This window comes from Eucyclogobius newberryi, unplaced genomic scaffold (assembly GCF_026437365.1).
Source record: "Eucyclogobius newberryi isolate DKJ021-1_F unplaced genomic scaffold, fEucNew1.0.hap1 SCAF_15, whole genome shotgun sequence".
NCBI classification, from domain to species: Eukaryota; Metazoa; Chordata; class Actinopteri; order Gobiiformes; family Gobiidae; genus Eucyclogobius; species Eucyclogobius newberryi.
Window position 1 is genome coordinate 12,948,973 of NW_027315779.1, and position 16,827 is coordinate 12,965,799.

At 44.5% G+C, this 16,827-nt stretch overlaps 1 pseudogene; it reads right to left on the bottom strand.

The window, feature by feature from the left end:
- Positions 1 to 2,831: 2,831 nt before the first annotated feature.
- On the bottom strand, positions 2,832 to 16,397 carry LOC140360454 (solute carrier family 22 member 4-like; annotated as a pseudogene).
- Positions 16,398 to 16,827: the final 430 nt, after the last annotated feature.

Sequence of the window (16,827 nt, forward strand, 5' to 3'; positions counted from 1 at the left end):
GTCATTACACAACTGTTACCATAGCAACCAGACTGTAAACAAGAGCCAAAATCCATATAAATTACACACAATAATACCATAGAACACCTTTATTTTGTCGAATGATGGTTAAAACTTTCTCTGTTTTTTCAATAAGGGACATTCTATCCAAAATGCAGAGGGATTTTGTTTTAGAACTCCCAAAGTGAAGTGGTCCCATTTTATTTGGCTGTTGGCTTTACTAAAAACTTTCTGAAATCATGCTACATATCTCTAAATGGCTTTTTAAATTCCTATCTGCTTTTAAATGTTAAAAAAACAAGATGTATAAATATAAATATAAATATTGGGGAATAGATTCTAATCTTGCAGTTTAGGAACATGTAAAAAAAGGTACCAAAACAGTGAAGCTAAATTGAGCTCATTTTTGGTATATTAATCACATATTATAACATATAACATATTTCTAATGCTGTGATAATGTTGTGTCACCAGCTGGAAAACAATACTCAAGCCCACCATTCTGTCTACACCCAGGATCTAAAAGTCCTGCACACGTTTTCCAAATGTAACAGTTTGTTTTTCCCTCATCATCATTTTGGTCAACACCGGCTGTAGCTAATACTTGTACTTTTACAGAAATGTTTATTAATGTGCAAGGGCAGGATTCACACGGAGCCTGGCATATGTGCACTGCCATCTTAACCACTCAACCACCGGGCAGCAGTACAACACAGATGAACAAACATCTGCTGTAAAAGATAACAACGCTGGGTATTTTGGATTTAATTGAGAGACGCAATTTATTTTCCAGCAAAAAAAAGTTAACTTCTGTTTGTGATAAAAAAAAAAAAAACTACTATTTTTGAGCCTCCAAATTGTATCTTAGCATAAAAAAAATGACTGTGAGTCGTAATTTCTGTAAGTACTTGTGCAATAAAACATAAATATCAGGATTTTGACTCATGTGTGCTTTACATTTTTATTGTTCTCACTCTGGAATTTATTTGTTCATAAACTTTAAGAACCAAAACGTCTTGTATGTACTTTTAAGTGTGGAGAAGACATAGAGAGAACGTGCAAACTCCACAGAGAAAGGCACGCACAATGCAAATCCTACCAGTACGTAACTAACCACTATGCCACCATGCAGGACCACACAAACGAAGCAAAAGTGGGAGGAGTTGCAGTTTTTGGATTTTACATGTAGTTACAGCATTAGCCCTCATGGTGTCGCCAAAGTATCGATATTGCAACTAAATACAAATAAAATAAAACTATTGCAATGGCTTCAAAATAAAGGCGGCTTTTATTCACAATTTGTCTAAATTAGCCTGGATTTAGTCTTTGTTTTTGTTAAGTTGTTTTTGGAGTTTGACCAATAACCCTGATTCACATATTTATTTTAATTAATACAAACGAGATTACGGTGTCAAAAAGCATTTCACAATACTACTGGTATCGCAGAACTTTAAAAATTTCGTTTCAAATATTGTGCATTAGACCTGGTTCAGACCTGGTTTAGACCTGGTTCAGACCTGGTTTAGACCTGGTTTAGACCCTCAGTTTAGACCTGGTTTAGACCTGGTTTAGACCCTCTTTTTAGACCTGCTTTAGACCCTCTTTTTAGACCTGGTTTAGACCCTCTGTTTTGACCTGGTTCAGACCTGGTTTAGACCTGGTTTAGACCTTCTGTTTAGACCTTGTTTTGTCTTGTTTAGTTGTTGTACTTTTCGTTTTTAGTTTTGGTTTAGCACTTGCTTACAACTTTAATGCTACAACTGGTTTGGACACATTCAATCCTGGTTCAGACCTGGTTTAGTCCTGGTTTAGTCCTGGTTTAGTCTTGTCAGTTTAATGTAGTTCTATTCAAGCGTTGCGAAGTGTTTACTTTCACTATTGCTTTTCAGATTTCCAGAGAAAACCCTTGAGATAAAACCACCCAAATACAAAAAGATTACACAAGTTTACAGGTTACACAAGATGACACAAACAATAAATGATGCAGGAATCAATCTTACCTTCGACAAAGTGTTATAATCCAAATATCTGTGAGCTGAATTGTAAAATGTGGCCTCCACGTTCGGCTGTTTCCTAACTGCGTGCTGTTACTTTCACTTTTGCTGCGTTTGAGAGCAGACTTGTCAGCACTGGCAAGAGTGAAAAAGAAACTTAGATGAACTATGACTAAACTGTCTGAACAAGCCCGACCTGAACCGGGACCGAGCCCCCCGACCTGAACCCTGACCGAGCCCGGCCTGAACCCGGACCGAGCCCCCCGACCTGAACCCTGACCGAGCCCGGCCTGAACCCGGACCGAGCCCCCCGACCTGAACCCTGACCGAGCCCCCCGACCTGAACCCTGACCGAGCCCGGCCTGAACCCGGACCGAGCCCCCCGACCTGAACCCTGACCGAGCCCGGCCTGAACCCGGACCGAGCCCCCCGACCTGAACCCTGACCGAGCCCCCCGACCTGAACCCTGACCGAGCCCGGCATGAACCCGGACCGAGCCCCCAAACCTGAACCCTGACCGAGCCCCCCGACCTGAACCCTGACCGAGCCCCCCGACTTGAACCCTGACCGAGCCCCCTGACCTGAACCCTGACCGAGCCCCCCGACCTGAACCCTGACCGAGCCCGGCATGAACCCGGACCGAGCCCCCAAACCTGAACCCTGACCGAGCCCCCCGACCTGAACCCCGACCGAGCCCCCCGACCTGAACCCTGACCGAGCCCCCCGACTTGAACCCTGACCGAGCCCCTTGACCTGAACCCTGACCGAGCCCCCCGTCCTGAACCCGGACCGAGCCCGGACCGAGCCCGACCTGAACTGTCAGACTGACCAGACTGTTCATCCGCTCGGTTTGACTCTTTTCGACAAAACAAAAACACATTACGTTCACTATTATGATGTCACTTTATTTATAAAGTAAACAAACAAACATACAAACATAAAGTAAATAAAAGCAAACACATTGCTTAAATGTAATGGAAAAGTTCAGTAACAAAAGAACTACAGCCTTGTGCGTTTGGCCTCACCAGACACACTCTGTCCATGACACTCTTTTGCCGCGGGGTCATTTTCTTTCTGGACACTGCTCCTGTCAACACAAGAGACGACAACATGCAACTGTGAGTGCTGAAGGAAAATATATTGCAGGTATTATTATCATCTTATGCAGGTATTATTTGCAGGCACGCACGACACATTGAATTGCTCGTTTAAATGTGTGTGACCTCGCCTTGAAAGGGCATGAGAAGTTGCTCTGGTTTCCCTCCACAGTGTCGAGGGAGTGTGTGGTTTGTGTGCAGGGTGAACCAGATGACTCTACACGGATGGTACAGTAAAGGTCGAGAGATGATAACAGCACAGAAGAACACACCTGCTCATAAATATTCATACTTTGTTTTACATAGTTTGGGTCTGAGGGACATGCAGGCAAGTCCTGCATAATAGTGTAGGCTGCGAAGGAAAGATTCTCTGTTTTAGTATTCTATGTTAAGGAACAATAAAGCATGGATTGGAAATGAACTCTTGCCGTCTGTAGATAAACGAACACGCCAAAAGTACGCTAATGACGATGCTAAAAGCTCATGTTTAATTTACCTGAATATCGGTTGCATTTCGTTGATGATTTCAGGTAAAGTCCGGCCAAACGTCTCCGGTAAAATGAGACACAGTAAAGCGCCGGTGAGTGCCAGACAACCCATCAGGACGTACGGGAGGGATTTGTAGGAACGACCTGGAAACGACAGGCCATTGGCAAAGGTGTGAACGAATCTTCTCTTTTTTTAATGTTCCGTGTGACTCAAAGCCATGAATAGCCCAACATCACCACCGCAGACCCCTTTAGTTTTACAGTTTTATACATTTGTTCGAACCAGAACCTCTCGCCACAAGAGCGGGTTCTTCCCCTCTGCCACTGGACTCATGAACTGAAATGACCAGTTCATCCATATTTAATAATAAAATAAAACATATTCTCCTGGCTTGTAACCTGTCTAACATTTTCTGCATTTTAGCAATGTTGTTGGAGAGATGATTTAGTATTCATCTGAAATGTCTCAGAAGCAGTGGTGTGCGGTCAGGGCAATAAAGGCAAGCGTGTCACAACTATATTTAAATTGTTCCAAAATGTATCCAAATAAACCTGTGTTCTCATCATTTCTGCTGCAGAAGCTTGGCTGGAAATTACAGTGACTTTTAGTGTCCTCTACAGGCCGCTGAGCAGTACTGCAGGAAGCTTGGTTCTTCTTCTCCTGCAGCGGGTCAGTCTGTGGGCGTGTTCAGAAGAGAACTGGAGCCTTAACTGAGCATGTGCAGAGGAGAAGAGAAGCTCTAACTGAGCATGTGCAGAGGAGAATAGATGCTCTAACTGAGCATGAGCAGAGGAGAAGAGAAGCCCTAACTGAGCATGTGCAGAGATGTGAAGCCCTAACTGAGCATGTGCAGAGAAGTGAAGCCCTAACTGAGCATGTGCAGAGTAGAAGTGAAGCACTAACTGAGCATGTGCAGAGGAGAAGTGAAGCCCTAACTGAGCATGTGCAGAGGAGAAGAGAAGCCCTAACTGAGCATGTGCAGAGAAGTGAAGCCCTAACTGAGCATGTGCAGAGTAGAAGTGAAGCACTAACTGAGCATGTGCAGAGGAGAAGTGAAGCACTAACTGAGCACGTGCAGAGGAGAAGTGAAGCACTAACTCAGCATGTGCAGAGAAGTGAAGCACTAACTCAGCATGTGCAGAGGAGAAGTGAAGCACTAACTGAGCATGTGCAGAGAAGTGAAGCCCTAACTGAGCATGTGCAGAGGAGAAGAGAAGCACAAACTAAGCATGTGCAGAGGAGTGAAGCACTAACTGAGCATGTGCAGAGAAGTGAAGCCCTAACTGAGCATGTGCAGAGAAGTGAAGCACTAACTGAGCATGTGCAGAGGAGAGGTGAAGCACTAACTGAGCATGTGCAGAGCAGAAGTGAAGCACTAACTGAGCACGTGCAGAGGAGAAGTGAAGCACTAACTGAGCATGTGCAGAGGAGAAGAGAAGCCGACCGATCGAATCGATGTCTCGTTACAACATTCAAACAGTTATAAAAGAGCCAAATGATCAAATGTAATATCTATACGTGTCTTTGTCGTCTGCTCAGAGGGCTTTCCCGGGCACAGGTTACGCTGATGTGTTCGAGCTTTCTCTGCTGAAGGCAATGGGCAGTACCTTTGACCACAACATGACCCGCATGCTGATTTATGGACATAAAAAGGAAACGTCTAGATTCCTTCTGTTACATACACACCGCTCAAAAGCACTAGTGCACATGAGACATTAACGTGAATGGATGCAAAATATAATGAAGCAAAGTTCAGAACATATTTTGCAAGGTCTGTGTGTGTGACGGTCATCTCTTTATCTCTTCAATGATTGTCAGTGATTGCAGGGAGCTCACCGGTCAGATTACTCATTCAGTGCTGACATCACGCTAATGGTTAACTCACCCAGATAAATGATAAATGGTGACATGATGGAGCCAATGCGGGCGGCCACGGAGCAGCAGCCCATGGCCGTGCTGCGGATCACCGTCGGGAAGAGCTCGGAGGAAACAACGTAGATGATACAGAATGCTGCAGTGATGCCAAACTTTCCTAACATTTCCAGGAAAACTCCGATGGCTCTTTTGGGTCAAAAGAGCCATCGGTGGTTATTGGGACAAAAATTACATGGCGATCGCGGTTGCAGTGCCGCGGCGCAACCGCTCCCTTAATATTTTGCTATTTTCTTTGTAAATCAAGATATAAAAAAATAACTGACCAATCAGGTGCTGCCTCATCTCAATGTTAGTCTTAGCTTGCGTTTGCAACAGGTTTGAGTGACAGCTCAATGTTAAGCACCCAGTAGAGGAGGAAAGGGTAACTTATTCTTGCGTGTCTGAGTGGCTCTTTGGTTTCCATGAAACCCACACTCAAATTTTCAAACACGGAACTCCACATTAGCAGCTATATACTAGCCACAATTGGCTTCATTTGGCTGGATCCCTATGCCCTCACTCAACTCCCTCTACAATCTATAACTGCAACCCAGTATGTCACCAAAAAAGCATTGTCACAAGGATCAGATTTGATTGGATGGAGATGGAGAGGTTGAGGAGGCTGCTAAGTTCATTCTAGGCAGTCGCCTGTGAACAAATCCCTCTCTCAAATGGAGCCAGAGCCAGTATTCTGGTACCCATATATAGGTATTTTCAAGCCACATTTCAAGTCCATAATGAAAAATCACAAATATTGACCCTGATCATATATAGTACTTTAGAACACTAGTGGGTAGGTAGCATTCTTGCCTCATAGCAAAAAAGTCCTGGGTTTAACTCCAAGGCTCCACCGTACTTTTTCCTCCATGGACTCCAGGGTCCCCCCAGCGAATTGAAGGATAGGTCAAATGCAGAGGACAGCTTTCCCTACAGCGATAATCGAGATAGCACCAAAATCCTTAAACCTGTGACAATATCCTTTATCCTGCATAATCTCTCCAACAACAACACAAATTCTGCATATTAACCATGTAAATTTTACCTGCCCCAGCTTGGTTAAACATTACAGGGATATAAGAGGATGGAAGGGCATTTGACACACAGATACAGGCTCTTACCACCACAGTGGGACATAGATGAGTGAGCTGGCTGCCATTGGGATCAGTAATGTCCTCCAGTCTCTGAAGAAATAGGCCACTGCGGGCATCATCATGTAGCCAATGGCAGAGGGCAAGAATACCCCCAAAGAGCAGAACACCACACGGGCTTTGGGGCTCAACACCTCTGTACCTGTCGGGAAATAAAGTAATGCAGGCATGTGACGGAGGTGATGCCAAGCTTATTAGTTTACTCCATCCATCCATTTCCTGCCGCTTATCCGGGGCCGGGTTGTGGGGGCAGCAGTCTGAGCAGGGACTCCCAGACTTCCTTCTCCCCAGACACTTCCTCCAACTCCTCCGGGGGGATCCCGAGGCGTTCCCAGGCCAGCCGAGAGGCATAGTCTCTCCAGCGTGTCCTGGGTCTTCCCCGGGGCCTCTTCCCGATGGGACATGCCTGAAACACCTCCCGAGGGAGGCGCCCAGGAGGCATCCGGAACAGATGCCCGAGCCACCTCAACTGGCTCCTCTCGACGTGGAGGAGCAGCGGCTCTACTCCGAGCTCCCCCCGTGTGGCCAAGCTCCTCACCTTATCTCTAAGGGAGCGCCCAGCCACCCGGCGGAGGAAACTCATTTCGACCGCTTGTATCCGCGATCTTGTTCTTTCAGTCATTACCCAAAGCTCATGACCATAGGTGAGGTCAGGAACGTAGACCGACCGGTAAATAGAGAGCTTTGCCTTTCGGCTCAGCTCCTTCTTTACCACAACAGTCCGATGCAGCGACTGCATCACTGCAGCCGCTGCACCGATCCGCCTGTCGATCTCACGCTCCATCCTTCCCTCACTCGTGAACAAGACCCCGGGATACTTGAACTCCTCCACTTGGGGCAAGGACACCCCACCCACCTGGAGAGGGCAAGCCACCTTTTTCCGGTCGAGAACCATGGCCTCGGATTTGGAGGTGCTGATTCTCATCCCAGCCGCTTCACACTCGGCTGCAAACCATCCCATGTTGCAGGTCCGGCTTTGATGGAGCCATCAGGACAACATCGTCTGCAAACAGCAGAGATGGAATCCTGTGGTCCCCAAACCGGACCCCCGACTGCGCCTAGAAATTCTGTCCATAAAAATTATGAACAGAACCGGTGACAAAGGGCAGCCCTGGCGGAGTCCAACATGCACTGGGAACAGGTCTGACTTACTGCCGGCAATGCGAACACAGCTCCTGCTCCGGTCATACAGGGACCGGACAGCCCTGAGCAAAGGGCCCCGGACCCCGTACTCCAGGAGCACCCCCCAAAGGACACCCCGAGGGACACGGTCGAAAGCCTTCTCCAGATCCACAAAGCACATGTGGACTGGTTGGCCAAACTCCCATGAACCCTCGAGCACCCGATGGAGGGTATAGAGCTGGTCCAGTGTTCCACGACCGGGACGAAAACCACTCTGCTCCTCCTGAATCCGAGGTTCGACTTTCCAGGGTATGTGACAGAGCGGCTCCGTCTTTAAGTGCGCGGTCCTGGGGAAAGCATGTGCGCGCCTGTTTCCCTATCTGTTGCGCTCCAAATCATTTAATCTCAATTACACATTTTAAAACCCGTCTACCACATTTTCTCCAGCGCGTTTTGCCGTGACTAAGGGTGCACACTTAGAAGCGTCAGTTCTACCAATGCAAAACACGGCAAATCTGCTGTTACACTCACCTGCGCGCCGCGTCTCCTCATTTTCCTCCCGTGGTGCGTTTTGGGCCAACCCGGAGACATCCGCGTTTGGGTTTAATTGTGTCAGTTACGCGGGCTTTAGTGGTCATGTGAGCCACAAATGATTTACATACACAATTATCTTTGTTTGTCCATATTCCAAAGTTTGTCCAGGTCAATATTTCTATAATAATTATTACATTTTTGTATCTGTTATCAATTTATTTGTAGAAATTGTGTAAATATTATTTTCATATGTCTGTTTTGTAATGTGGGAGGGGCCAACGGGGATTTAAAGGCGAGCTCTTCAGCTCTGCCTCAGTCTGTGGTGAATTACAGTGGAGGTAACGTCTGCATAGTGGTTTTTGAAAGACTTAAAGGAGAAGTCTAGGCAAAATTTTACATGTGTGTTTTTTCCTCAACTTTTTTCCTCTGTAAATATTGTCAGAGCACCGTTTTGCACTTTGTTTTCACTGTTGGAGAGCATAATGAAATCACAGAAAAACCATAATCGCCAACTCAGCCTGATTTTGTTGGGGGACCCCTGCCACAGGGTAGCTCCAGGTTTGGTCAAGTGAAATTCAAGACCTTTTAAAGACTTTAAATGCCATTAGCAAAGCCCATTGACTTCAATGGACAGCCATCTTGCTTTCTGGGGTCTTGATAGTTATCAACAACTGCGGACATTTTGAATTGCAATATTGATTAAAAACTTTAACATTTATTTGACTTTCCGTTTGAAAATTGTGGCTCTGATTTCCGGCTGCCCCTTTACTTTACGTCACTGTAAACTTCATCACAACAGGGTTTCATCAGCAACATTGACGAAATGTAATGTTTGACAAAATGAACACTGTCTTGCCCAGGCATAAAGGAAGCAGTACCTAACACAAATGCAGTCATGGAATTCGATAATCCTCTGCCTCCGACAAAAAAGAAGCTGAAGGTGAAGATCTCCCAGTTTGGAGAAAAGATCTGAGAGGCCACTGCTGCTGTTTGAAGGAGCATCATTAGGAACAGGGCTGGCTTCCTCCCCCACCTGCGACAACACCTAAATTAAATTCCAGCTTTAGCAAGAACGCTCTAAAGACTCATCTATGCTCTACGTTCTAGACGAATACAGACACGCCTAGAAGCTTCTGTCCGTTTTTTGCGTTGGTTTGTCTGTCATTTGGTCCATATGCCATTTGTATGCTGAAAGCTTATGGATGCCTAGCGATGCATGTGCGGACCACTGGGGGCAGTAGTGTACACAGGCCAACAGTGGAAGCTCAGCTTTTCATGACTAGAACAAGCTGCAAAAGAAAACAAATGTGTTTTCACCTTGTTAGGCCCGAGCCCCAGCAGGGCGGAGGGCCTATTGCTCCCGCAATGCTGCCAGTGGTCGGACAGTTGATGCCGGGGTACCAAACATCCGGTACCAAACATCCGGCCGGGGTACCAAACGGGGTAATCCATGGGCCATGCTTGTATCTGATAAAATCAATGGAAGTCTATGGGGAGTGGGCGGGGCATCCCGACGGAATAGGGAGTGACGAGCGAGTAAGCAATCGTAATGATGATTCCACCCCATGGCGGCATGGGGAAGGCTTAGAGCTTTCAAACGATGTATAATTTGTTGTTATAGTGGAAACGGCTATATTGTTTTTGCTAAAAATATTATTATTAGGCCCGAGCGCCACAAGCTGGCGAGAGGCCTATTAATCTCGTAAGGCCGTGCGAAGCACGGCTGCGAAAGTGCGCACATAGTGCGCACGAAATCGAGCGCGAGGCGCTCGCCCACTTCCAAACACTCACTAACGCACTCCTTCACTCACGCACGCCCCGTGCATACTAATTAGTAGTAGGAAAATGGAACTTTACCGTTGTAAACGGGCGAAGCCCGTGCAAAAGTACGCACTAAACGAGCACTTTAAATTGGGATGACGATAAAGCACTCATTTGCGCTAAGTAGCTCACGAATACGTTCCCCATATCTTGCATGTTCCGTGCATATAAGCATGTAATGCAAAAATTGAACATTATTGCTGTATAGAGGGCCAAAAACACAAAGTGGGCGGAGCCCACTCAAAATTAACGAAAGTACCCGTCAGTGACCAGGGACCCACACCATGAGGTAGGAAAGCGCGAGCGCTTTCGGAAAATGTATAGTTCATGATATTTGAAAAATGGGAAACATTGTTTTCGCATCGGAATATTATTCTTTCTTTCTTTCTTCTTCTTCTTCTCGGGACCAACCCCCCTATTTTTCACCCAGTGAACATTGACGAAAAGTCACAAAAATTAGCACACCTCTAAAAATCGTGTCTCTCTACATTCTGGCTATTTCCCTTTTCTAAAATAAAAAAAATTGGCGCGTCAGCGCCCCCAAATGTACCAAAAATGCATTGAGAGATGGGAAATGACCCAAAAAAAACAGATTGTAGAATCATGAAATTTGGCGCAGAGGTAGATGGTGACAAGAGAAGTAAAAAATATTATTACGGCAACGCCGTCCGCCCAACCAAATGTCGGCCATATTGCTTCAAAAATGGCTAAACATGACTTCGGAGTTTTTCCAAACGTCGTACTTTTACGAACTCCTCCCAGGACGTTGGCCCCAAAAAGCTGAAATTTTGTGAAAATGCTACTGAGGAGTGGGACATCAAAAGTTATCCAAATTACATTGATACCTCTCACGGTCTCTGTGCGGCAAAGCCGCAAACTGTAGGAAGAATTTCAGAAATCTCCCAAATTTGACATTTCTGCCGTTTGCGCAGATAAAGTCCGAATTGCGTCAAATTAGAATCAGTTGTTAAACTCTTTGCCCTAAACCTACTTGAAGTGAAATAAATTAATTTGGAGCCACAGCGCCCCCTACAGATTTTATATGGAGGTTAAATATTTAGTTTTGCGAAATTATATGAAATTTGACACACAACTCAATTTTGGCATCCCCATCAAAAAAGTCAATGAGACCCATGTCATAATTGTTATGGTTTTGCCGTAACGATGACCGAAACCTTCCATGTTATTCCAATGGGGAAATCGCCAGAACATGTTTACACTTTATACTTTCACAAACTCCTCTTAGGGCGTTGGACATATTAACCTGAAATTTGGTGAGACTCATCTTCAGGGGTGGACCATCAAAAGTTATCCACATTTTTATTCTAAGAGTCACGGTGTCTGTGCGGCAAAGCCACACATTTTGCCAAGAATTCAAAAGAAAATTGCTTTTTGATGGTAAAACAAAGGGGAGAAGATGTGACAGCGTCACAGATTCAGCAGTAGGCGTAATAAAAGGACAATTGGGGCACGTTAGCGCCCCCTCCTCTTGCGGCGTGGCGGCGGTGTGGCGGCGGTGTGGCGGCGGCGTGGCGAGGGCCGATCATTGCCGCTTGCGGCTATATTTATTTTTATTTTTCTTGTTCTTCTGCTTTTTGAGCTCTAATTTGACCCCCTGAACATACTCAAAAACTTACCAAACTTTGCCCAAAATTCAGAATCGGCGAAAAATTAGATTTTTTCTGGGCCATTTTTTTTTTCGTTAAAAAATGGCGCGACAGCGCCACCGACAAAAGTCAAAATACATTGCGCCTATGGGAGATGCCCCGAGGTCAACTTTGTCGTAGAGCTACAAAATTCGGGACACGCATTCCGCTCTTGAGGACAAAAAAACATATATTACTGTGGCCACGCCCCCAGACTTACCCTATGCCCGCCATCTTCCTTTGAAAATAAAAAACACGCTGAGTTAGCCATTTTGTTCACGTCAAACTTTGACGAACTCCTCCTAGGGCGTTTTGCCCACCGACTTCAAAATTGGTGTAAGTCCTCTAGACAAGTGGGGCATCTAAAGTTATCAAAATTTTTGGGATACCTTTTACGCTCTGTGTGCGGCGCAGCCGCAAAGTTGGACAACTTATTTTGAGATATTGCAATTCTAAAAATTGCTCCCATTTGATCAAAACGAGTCCGATTAGGAACAAATTTGAATCAGTTGTTAAACTTTCAAGTTTGGACCAGTTTAGGATGACAAAATTGAAATGGGCGCGATAGCGCCCCCTACAGAGTTGCCTTTGAGTGAACATTGATGGACAAAAACTGGTTTTACACAAATGTTCTAAACTTTGCCCAAAATTCTATTTTGGGGTCCCGAGCAAAAGGCCAATCAAACTTATGCCTTAATTTTTACGGCGTAGCCGTAGCCATAACGGAAACCTCCATTGTTATCCCTATGGGAAAATTGCTAAATCTCTCGAATATCCACATTTTTCTGTTTCACACTTTAACGAACTCCTCCTAGGGCGTTTTGCCCACCGACCTCAAAATCGGTGTACGTCCCCTAGACAAGTGGGGCATCTAAAGTTATCCAAATTTTAAGGATAACTTTTACGGTCTCTGTGCGACGGAGCCGCAAACTTTTCCCTGAATTCTGACTATTTGGCCTTCAGAGTGGCCTATAAACAATAGTTTTTCCAAATGACATTATATTTTGCACAAAATTCTAATTTGCCATCCTGATCATAAAAGTATGAGAGCCAAAGTCATATTTTGTACGGCGTAACCGTAACGATGACAGAAACATCCCATGATATCCTTATGGGAAAATCGCGAAATTACTCAAATCACCACATTCTTACGCTTCACACTTTAACAAACTCCTCCTAGGGCGATTGTCTGATCAAACTCATATTTGGGGAAAATCATCTACACAAGCGGGGCATCAAAAGTTATCCATATTTTTGTTCTAAGTGCTACGGTCTCTGTGTGGCTGACCCGCAAATATATGTCACAAATGGGAAAACAGCAAAATCTCTCAAATTACCACATTTTTATGTTTTACACTTTAACAAACTCCTCCTAGTGCGTTTTGCCCACCGACTTCTAAATCGGTGTACGTCTGCTAGACAAGTGGGGCATCTAAAGTTATCCAAATTTTTAGGATAACTTTTAAGGTCTCTGTGCGACGGAGCCGCAAACGTTTCCCAGAATTCTGACTATTTGGCCTTCAGAGTGGCCTATAAACAATAGAGTTTTTCCAAATGACATGACATTTTGCACACAATTCTCATTTGCCATCCTGATCATAAAAGTATGGGAGCCAAAGTCATATTTTGTACAGCGTAGCCGTAGCGATGACAGAAACATCCCATGTTATCCCTATGGGGAAACCTCAAAATCTCTAAAATGACCACATTTTTACACTTCACACTTTAACGAACTCCTCCTAGGGCGAAAGCCCGATCAAGTTGATATTTGGGGAGAATCATCTACACAAGCGGGGCATCAAAAGTTATCCATATTTTGATTTTAAGTACTAGGGTCTCTGTGCGGTAGAGCCGCAAATATATGTCACCAATGGGAAAAACGCCAAATCCTTGAAATGTTCACATTTATGCTTCACACTTTAATGAACTCCTCTGTGGGCAATAGCTCGATCAAGCTCATATTTGGGGAAAATCATCTACACAAGCGGGGCATCAAAAGTTATCCATATTTTTATTTCAAGTGTCACGTCTCTGTGCGCTGGAGCCGCACATTCGACCGATATTTGTGTTCATTTGCACTGGTTAAGCACAGCATTGTACATGTACAATGTGTCGCTGTCTTAGTTCTTAGACAACGCTAACGCGCCCTCTCTGTAAAATGCAGAGAGCAGAGTCGGAAGGCCGGCGGCCCGCGAGGGCCGTTGGATGCCGCTTGCGGCTTTAATTAGGCCCGAGCCCCAGCAGGGCGGAGGACCTATTGCTCCCGTCTGACCAACTGACACACTTTAACAAACTTCTCCTAGGGCGATTGTCCGATCAAACTCATATTTGGGGAAAATCATCTACACAAGCGGGGCATCAAAAGTTATCCATATTTTGATTCTAAGTGCTACGGTCTCTGTGTGGCGGACCCGCAAATATATGTCACAAATGGGAAAACAGCGAAATCTCTAAAATGACCACATTTTTACGCTTCACACTTTAACGAACTCCTCCTAGGGCAAATACCCGATCATGTTCATATTTGGGGAAAATCATCTACACAAACGGGGCATCAAAAGTTATCCATATTTTGATTTTAAGTGGTACGGTCTTTGTGCCGTGGAGCTGCAAATATACTGTCACAAATGGGAAAAACGCTAAATCTATGAAATGTTCACATTTACGCTTCACACTTTAACAAACTCCAACGTGGGCAATAGCTCGATCAAGCTTAACTTTTAGGAATAACATCTACACAAGCGGGGCATCAAAAGTTATCCATATTTATATTCTAAGTGCTACGGTCTCTGTGCGGCGGAGCTGCACATTTGACTGACACTTGTGTTCATTTGCACTGGATTGGCCATGTCAAATGTGTCGCCGTCTGTCAAGTTCTTTTTAATTCAACACACTGTGTGAAAGAGAGGTTCCGTAGGTCTTTCCTTCCTGCTGCTGTCAGACTTTATAACAAAAACTGTTAGTACTGAACACTCGCAATACTGACCTAACCATGTGCAATTCTGTCATATGTGCAATTGCTGTTGGAATTCATGTGCAATTCATGTGCAACCTATGTGCTGTCGTGACACATATTCATGTGCAATTACTGTCGTGATCACATGCAATGGTATTTATGTATTTATTTATTTATTTGTCTATGGGAGTTTTTATTTATTTATAGGAGATCTTCTACTGAAAGTGTTTTTCAGACTTCCTATAAGTGATCTGTTCTTCTGTATCTACCTCTGTATCTACCTGCGTTGCACCAATGAAATTTCCCCATGTGGGACAATAAAGGAATATCTTATCTTATCTTATCTTATCTTAATAAGGGCGCCATCTTTATCAAGTCGAAAGCGCAGAGCCGGAAGGCCGGCGGCCCGCGAGGGCCGTTGGATGCCGCTTGCGGCTTTAATTTACTTTGCTCTTTGTCAACTCATTTGGAATTGTTGCATTTTTTCAACTACATTGTTTTTTGTTGCTTAAATAGAGCAAGAGAGAAAGTGACAGAAAGACAAAAAAGCATTCTCATTGTGAGCGTTGTTGCTTCTTTACAGTTCTGACCTGTAATTTGACCAGGTGGAAGACAAGCAAGTGGCTGATCATCCACCAGTATATTGATCACCAAATGTGTCCCCTCACCTGTCCGACATCTGCCCCGAAATGAAGCTCCCCACCAGGGCGCCTGTGTAGAGGATGGAGGTGGAGAGGGGCAGTTTATTAACTTCATCACACACCAAGTCCCACTGCAAACAGAGAAAACACTTTCAGTTCACTGTTCAATTATGTATGAATTAGGGACGGCTGATATGTAAGTTTTTCAGTCAAGACCTATTATATAATATATTATGTATTTATCAGCGACTGGAATGTCCATCCATCTTCTTCTGCTTTTCCGGGATCTGACTTAATGCTGGCAATGAACACAGCTCCTGCTTTGGTCGGACATGGACCGGACAGCCCTGAGCAAAGGGCTCTGAACCCCAAACTCCCAGTTGAATTTTGGGAACAAATTGAAAAACAGAAAATCAAACAATATTATTGCTCAGGACTCATGACTGCAAAACATCTCCCACAGGTGGTGCTGAAGGCCACTGTTACAAGTCATTGGTAACTATCAACACTATCACAATAAGGTTGGCAAAGTAGAAAAATAATGGCCTGGAACCGCTCCCTGGAAAAGGGTATCATTAACACCAAGTCTGGGGGTAAAATTAAGCCCTAAGTGTTCTTACCTCAGTTACTATGGTGGACTGGTAAATCTCTTTGCTGTAGGTCCAGCCGTCTCGACAGCTCTCCAAAGGCACTGCGCTCACGTTGACATCCACGTCTGGAGCCAGGTTATTTGCAGAGAAATTTTGAACCATTTCCAGGTTCAATCTTGAACACGAGCTGCGTTTTGTCACTCCGTTTACAGTCTCCATTGGCACGGTCACGTTCTTCCAAGCTTCACTGACGTTATAAGTGTCTGGGATAAAGCACTGATGTGGCGGCGTGTCACCCACAAATACAATATAAATCCCAATAAATCCATTTGGGATGATGCTCACTGCAAGGGCCAAAAACACCCTGCGCTGGAAAGGTCCCCAATATCCAAGAAAAGATATAATTGTGTCATAGTCCCTGATATATTCGCTCTCCATGTTTGAAAAGGATAATCTGAACTTTTCTGGCCTTTACAACCTCCACAGAGCAGCTCCAGTCATTGGCTCTGTACTGTGTTCAGTGAATAGCAAGAACATTATTATTGTCTCCTTGAAAGGTTACTAGTCATAGGATTCAGAATGATGTCGAATTATGACAAATTAACAATTTATATAAAAAATATTATATAGTTAGAACGGTGAAAAGTCCTAATGTTAACAAAAGGAAGCTGAAACCTATACATTCTTTACAATTGTGGCATGATAAGCTCAAGTTGAACTGAAAAGTGAATCTGGAAATAGCCTAGCTGCTATAATGGCTTCAGCCATTGCACATTATCTAGTTATAATCATTATGTCCTTAAATTTATACAAAAAAAATCGTAATCAGTGCGTTTAAGGGAAATAGTCAAATCAGGATCAATAAATCAATGTGA